General features: G+C 36.7%; 1 long non-coding RNA gene across 1 annotated transcript; it reads left to right on the forward strand.

Annotated features, from left to right (window-relative positions):
* The first annotated feature begins 3,104 nt into the window (after nucleotides 1-3,104).
* On the forward strand, nucleotides 3,105-4,868 carry LOC131704958 (uncharacterized). Its single transcript, XR_009310070.1, has 3 exons — nucleotides 3,105-3,116; nucleotides 3,349-3,528; nucleotides 4,774-4,868. It is a non-coding gene; the product is annotated as an uncharacterized LOC131704958 (long non-coding RNA).
* The last annotated feature ends 2,461 nt before the right edge of the window (nucleotides 4,869-7,329 follow it).

Consider the following 7,329-nt stretch of genomic DNA (forward strand, 5'->3'; position numbering starts at 1 on the left):
GCCAGAGCAATCAAATAAGAAAGACAAGGCCACCACGTCCAACAAGCTTTATCCAGCTCAAATTTTGGAAATATCAGGTAAGCCTAGAGCCCCTCTTTTTGTGCATTGGATTAGGCTATATCTATATATATATAAAGTTCTTATGTTTAGGCTGATATATTGTCCATTAGCCTGAGTTGTCAATCCAGAGAGTAGTATGTTTGCACTGCACTTATAACGGACTCCAAGGGACAATGAAAATAAGTACATTCTAAACAAACAGGGGACTTATTTGAAGTGCTTTGTAGTATATGCCTACATACCTGTGTCATTGAAGGGTCACTGGCAAACTAGGTTCTGCTGTCTACAGATAAAGCAACTATCACCTATGGTGATTTTTTATTATTATTATTTGTTTTAATCCATTTAAAAATCTCCATAATGCAGCTCCGTCTGTGCGCGTGGCTGTACCCAATTTTCAGCACTGGCCGTCATGCAGCTGAATTCTGTAGATACTGTATATCACATACAATACTGTATATCCCCTCTGTTGTCTTTGCTAAGTTTAAGATTTCCCTGGTTGGCACTTAATTTTAAGCTTGGTCTCGGATGGTACTGTTTTGAACTGAAGACAGTAAGAAGTTACATATTTTCTGCTTAACATATTTTTAAATATTATGTTTATTTTTGCACTTAGAAAACAGTATAGGGAGGGTTTTATATTATAATTATTATTTTGTACATGTTTTCGTGAAATACTATACTCTTAATGGAATCATTATTATTATTCTGTATACAGTACATTTTGTATTTTGACTTCAGATTTTGATTTTGTTACTGACACAAAGACGGCCTGAGTGGGTGGCGTCAGACCAGAGCCAGGAAATAAAATGACAGAGAGGTGTGGTTTGGTGGAGCTGAGCGAATGGTCTCGCTCAGCATTTAATAAATAAACAGAACAGCAAAATAAAAAAGGTTGTACAAACAAAAACACACGGCACGGCACTTGAGCCAAAATAAATATATAAACAAAACGGACTAAACAGACAAAACACGGTGATCAGATTTAACTACTATTACGATGACAAATATTACCTCCGTCTCCTATCCCGTTCTCCACTCACCGAACACACAACCACCAGTGAAAGAACTGTGCATCTATATATACTGTTGTGCTGGGATTCAATTACTAATTAATTATTCACTTGAATCCCAGCACGTGAATTAATTCTGTGCAATCCCGTGCTCACATACTATTACTTTTTACTTGCACGTGATGTGATAGTGCAATCCCGTGCCTAAATATAATTATACAATTTTAACTCACATGTGAAACATAGACCCATTTATATCCCGTGTACCAATGACTATACACCAACATTAACACACGCACGCAACATACAACACATAATATGCACACGGGGGCGGGGCACATTGCCACAGTTACATATAAGCAACTATCTTTCTCTAGCTAGCATCCATAGCCCATTCATTATTGTGGCATTAATAATATTAAAAAAAAAACCCTCAGCAAGTTTATGCAAGAGTTATGTTGAACCTCATTAGTAATATTGACCATCACTAGAAGGTGATTAACTTTACATACAAGTTAGCAGTCTTTTGTGGTTTCAGTAGGACCTGTAGAAGAGAAAGTGGTTGTATTGTTTTAATGAGTTTCTTTGGATGTTTTGATAAGTGGGGGACAGCAATTGCAGAGGGGCGTTAACCTAATTCATTGATTCTTGTCAAGGGTAGGCCTAGATGCCTAACCCATTGTTTCTTGTTTAAGATAATGAACAGCTTCTCAACAAAAAAGAAACCGCTTAGTAGCTGGCAAAGAGATCGATTCGGAGTCAGAGGAATGAGGAAGAGGAAGATTGCACAATTCTCTTCTGAAGATGAGTCTCTCTGATCAGGAGGTTCTATCTAAGAAAAAAGGTAATAGGCCAATACATGCTATAAATTGCTGCAATTTCATTGCTATGTCACATAAAATTGTAACATTGGATACTGCATGTTATACCACAATTATTCCACCTCACTAACTAATCCAAAACATGACCATTGGCGTTATTGTTTGGAATCCATATCATGTTATTTAACATTTTGTACCGTACTTTCCTTTCTCAGATAATACATTTCCTGTTTTTATAGGTTCAGAAGAAAGGTGGTGCTTCCAGTACCAATCTTGTTTCCAAGTTGCTGGCAAGGAGAAAGGAACAATTCCCAATAAGCTAACATTAAATATTTGAATTACAGTGATACTTCACTGTAAAATTTTCGAGACATAACATCTTGTTGTTTTTATCTCCTTAAGACAGCAAATTGAGGTATGATGACCAGTCTACATCAAGAGATGATCAGGTATGCTCAATATAAATTTTTTTTCAGACATATCTTATTTTCTTAAAATTATAACACTTCTCACATGGGCCCTCAATGTTTAGTTGGCTTGAGATTGTTATTAAGAAATTAAAAACTGAACATGTAAATTCTAATACTTGTTTGGATTAAATTCATTCTTTAGGCTGACAAAGGGCAGTTCTGTTCAAAGTGCACTCCACTTAAAAAGAAGATTGAGGAACTCGAGGAAGACAAGAAACGATTGTCCAATCAGATAGGTGCCATGAATGGTAAGCTTCTCTATCTTATTTTGAGTAAAGTGTATCCTTGTGGTTCACTACTAGAGCAGCGAGCCGTATTCTGAGTTATCAGTATTCAAGAGAATTGCATTAGTTGATTATCTATGGAGTGAAAAACTATGTGACAGTTTTGTCATTTTGTACCCTCTTATTTATATGTTGAAGCTAACAATTATGTCACATTGATTTTTATTCAAATGACAAATTATAACAGATCACAAGTATTAAAAAATGTTATCATTCATGACATAGCTGATGACAATTTTAATAAGAATATGCTTTACCCTCTGCTGTTGTATTATAGACTTGCAAAGCCTAGCTGGAGAATTGAGGCGTTCCCTGAGTGGACAGCTTTGTCCACAGAACTTGACATCGCCAAGACATCCTATCCCATCTGCAACAGCTGTGCCCCCTTCCCCTTCTGCCTCATCTTTTGAATCAAGCTCATTAGATTCTGACAGTTCTAATGAAACCATGAGTGATCAGATATATATGGTAATAACTGGTAACGGATTGACATACTTAGATATTTTGTCACTAGCTCAACATAATTTCCAAATATTGTTCTAATATAAGGTTTGTTGCGAATGCTACATTTGTTTGCAATATTGTTAATGGCTACAACTTTGAATAAGAAGTGGCCCTTATGAGGCAGGATGGTCCAGGAAATGTCTCTAGTGCTCTTGGATTATTACACTGTGGATACATTTACTTCCTTGAATTACAGGTGTTGATTGGTGAGGATGTTGAGGTCAACCGTACTCTGTTACGGAGGTGCAACTATAGTCAACCGACAAAGCTGGTCTGTGATCTTCTAGCAGCTATTTTTAGCCGCGATGAGTTGGCCACTCACTCCTTAACTGGCCAAAGAAACTCCTTAACACCAAGAAAGTCAATGCTATTTTTGGTAGGTATATGTGTCACATTATTTATTAGGCTTTGGGTGCTTCATTGTGTGATTTGACATTTAATACTATGAGTCCAGATAATGTTTGCTTGTGTAATGCATTAATACTTTAAAAGGAAAGTAAGTTTCTTTAAATTCAGCGCCTCATTTACATCAGCAAGGGTTTATGGCGAGCCAGTAGAGGTCACTGTGTCAACATATGATATACAATATTGTATGGAAGATTTATTAAATGCAATAAAGGCTACCACCAATGTTAACACAACAGTCATATGGTGTTCATATTCTCATAATCAGCTCGTTTTCCTGAGCTCTTATTTTACAGAAAGTATCAACCATTTAATAAAATATTCGAGATTTATTTATGTAGTTGTGGCAAAGTGGTGAGAGAATACAGGTGAGTGCCGTGCAGAGCGAATATAAAACAGAGACAATGATTTCCAGGTGCAAGGGTGTTTATTGATTTAATTAACAATGTCCAGAGCCTTATGGCAAACACCTGTAAATAATAATGATGGAGTGATACAGCGGCGTGTATCACTCAGTATTTGTAATTCCCCGGGTTTGACCCGTAACCAAAAAGTCCAGTTTTACACACCAACACTAAACACAAAACACAAACACAGTTATTAGTGATAATGAATACGTGCAAGTGATGTAATACAGTTCTCCGTGAAATGCAGGGGTGAAAGTGATGTCTGGGTTTATGCTGGCTTTCGCTACAGCTCCTGATCGTGCAACTGGTAGTCTATTGAAAACAGACGACAGTTAACAAAACACTAACAAACACAAGACAAAACTCACGGTTCACGAAACAGCACACAGACTTGTAGGTTTTTAGCACTAACCATTTACCAAGGAACAGATCACGCATGCTAAGTCCCCTATTTATATCCTCGCTCATGACCCCTAGGTTAACGAGCGCATCAGCTCCTCCAATCCTCAGATGCCACACGTTTACCGTCTGGGTCATTGAGTTTGGATACCGTAGCTGCGCCCCTTTCCTAAATGACCAACTTCCACCTATCCTATGGAATAAATTGTCACACCATTTAGTTAAGGGTACTCTGTTCCCGTTACACAGTGCCCTCACAGGTCGAGAGGGAGATCTAACACCAAGCAACATTCGATCTCTGTCACAGTAGTGTCTTGTTATTCATGCAATTTATAAATGAATGGTTCCTGGACAACATGATTCTGATGCATGGTAAACAAATCTAAATGTACATTTCTGTTATTTTATAGTTTATACCCTGAGCAAATTTCAAGCTGTGCCACTAAAGGAGCTGAAAGGAGCAGCATGTACGAAGCTAAACAATTGAAAGTAAGCTCTACAGGAAAGCTTTAACAGGGTGAGTTAAACTTACAGATTGTATTTGCGTGATTGTCACAGGGCCCTGTTGAGCAGTCAGCTAGGGCTCCTTAGACCAGGGTAATCCATTACCCGACCTTCCAATACATTCCAGCGCAGGTCAGTGGAACAATGAGCTGCTTAATTTTGTCATTGACTTAATTATCAAGTGATCAAACAATTAAACAGCTAGTTGTGCCCTAATATTGCAATGGAATGGATTGGAAGGTAATAAGCATAAGAACACTCCAACACATGGAATTAAATTTCATTGAAAAATAAATCCTTTATTAGTAACTCGCAAAAGGTAAAAAGTCATGTAAAAGGCAGATTTCTTCTCAAGGCAGACAATTCAAAGATAAAAAAGTCCATTCCACTTTTATACTCAGAAGTCATATACTGTAGGGTTCACTCAGGTAAGTAACTCTCAATACTGACTTTTGTTTGAGTAAAAGCAAATAAGATAAAACAAAACAAAACAAAAAAATAACAAGTAGCACAAGTAAAGAATCAGTGTTAGCTTCCCCCAGACAAAGACCAACCAACCAACTAACCCACCTGCAGGTATTTTAAACAGTAAGCTCCAAACACTGGTTTGCACTGCCATATACCGTAGTATAGTTAATAAAACCATAGTAATACTACAGTGGTATAACCATAGTACATACTACAGTGATATAACCATAGTACATCCAACAGTGGCATAACCATAGTACTTACTACAGAGCAAACCATGGTATAACCATAGTATATACAACAGTGTAAATTACCATAATAATTAATATAGTAAAACTACAGTTTCCGCCAAAAACTATGGTTTTGTACTATAGTTTTTTTTTTAGTTTTTTTTTTATAGTGAAACCATGATATATTTTCGTAAGGGCTGGTCTCTTTGAATCACTGTTCCTTCTCCCACTGCAGTCTGGGCATACACCTTCACTGACCCATTTCCCCAACAAACAATTCTTTGTTTCCTTTCATAGTGTGTGGCCAGGGGTTAATTGATAATCCATAATTCAGTCACCACATGGCCACTTTCTACACTTTTACCATTAATCAATTAAAAACATTCCACACTTTTCAATAAACTAATTTAACATTTAAACAACTAAACATTTCCAAACCAATTTACATTGTGTAGCTGTTCAAAGGCGGCCATCTTGGCCGCAGTCTGTTCCTCTATAGCTGATACAAAACAAAACACACATTTCTCAGTGTGCAGAGCTTCTGCTCTGTCACAATATACTATATAATAATAATAATATCACATTATCAAGCACCACAAAACATTCTGAAAAATGCCTTTAAGACAAGTCATGGATTTTGGAATGAGATTTCTTTGTTTTCTAGTTTTACAGTTATATGAACAGTTCTTGAAGTTGTCCCTCCCATATGACAACGTAAACGGTACGGTATGCTGTTTATCAAGCTAAAAAAGAACGGAACCCATCTTCTGGTCATAGCAAAAGAGAAATGAAGTCTGTGACAAAATAGTACAGTGCGAGAAGAGAATGGCTCTGTAAACGCAGCCATTAAATACATATCAGACAACTCAATGATTGGGTGATCACACTATGCTAGGTGCTAAGCATATGCAGATATTATTATTATTATTATTATTATTATTATTATTATTATTATTATTATTTATTTCTTAGCAGATGCCCTTATCCAGGGCGACTTACAGTCGTAAACAAATACATTTCAAGAATTACAGTACAAGTAATAATACAATTAAGAGCAAGGTAAATACAATGACTTTGGTATTCCCTGAATTCGGCTGTACAGTTTAGATTTAAACATACTGTACTTTCTTTTTCATGTACGTTCATGTTGTGCTGTGTTTTTTTCCAGTTCATGGATATCCTGTTGTTCCAGTCTGCAATAATAGCTAACATAATACATTAACAAGTTGCCCTATTGTTGTGCCTCTGCTGTTAAAATAGACCTTCGTTTTCTGTAACCCTTGTTTGTTTTTGTGACTTGATTGGCAAGTTGGAGTGCTGTCATCTGTGTCTATCTAAGAACATCTTGCATCCGGGCTCCTCATCTGCACCTATCCCATAGTAAGAGTATAGCAAAGTGTGCAAGGAAACTAAATTACTAGCAGTGTGGAGTAGTGGTTAGTGCTCTGGACTCTTGACCGGAGGGTCGTGGGTTCAATCTCAGGTGGGGGACACTGCTGTTGTACCCTTGAGCAAGATACTTTACCTAGATTGCTCCAGTAAAAAAAAAAAAAAAACTGTATAAATGGGTAATTGTATGTAAAAATAATGTGATATCTGTATAATGTGATATCTTGTAACAATTGTAAGTCACCCTGGATAAGGGCGTCTGCTAAGAAATAAATAATAATAATGTATTCCTCTGTAGGAAGGAGTGCACACAACTAGGATTCAAGCAGAATTTATTCCTTTATTGATTCAATAATCAAAAGTCACACTTTTACA

Source organism: Acipenser ruthenus, chromosome 33 (assembly GCF_902713425.1).
Source record: "Acipenser ruthenus chromosome 33, fAciRut3.2 maternal haplotype, whole genome shotgun sequence".
In the NCBI taxonomy this organism is placed as follows: Eukaryota; Metazoa; Chordata; class Actinopteri; order Acipenseriformes; family Acipenseridae; genus Acipenser; species Acipenser ruthenus.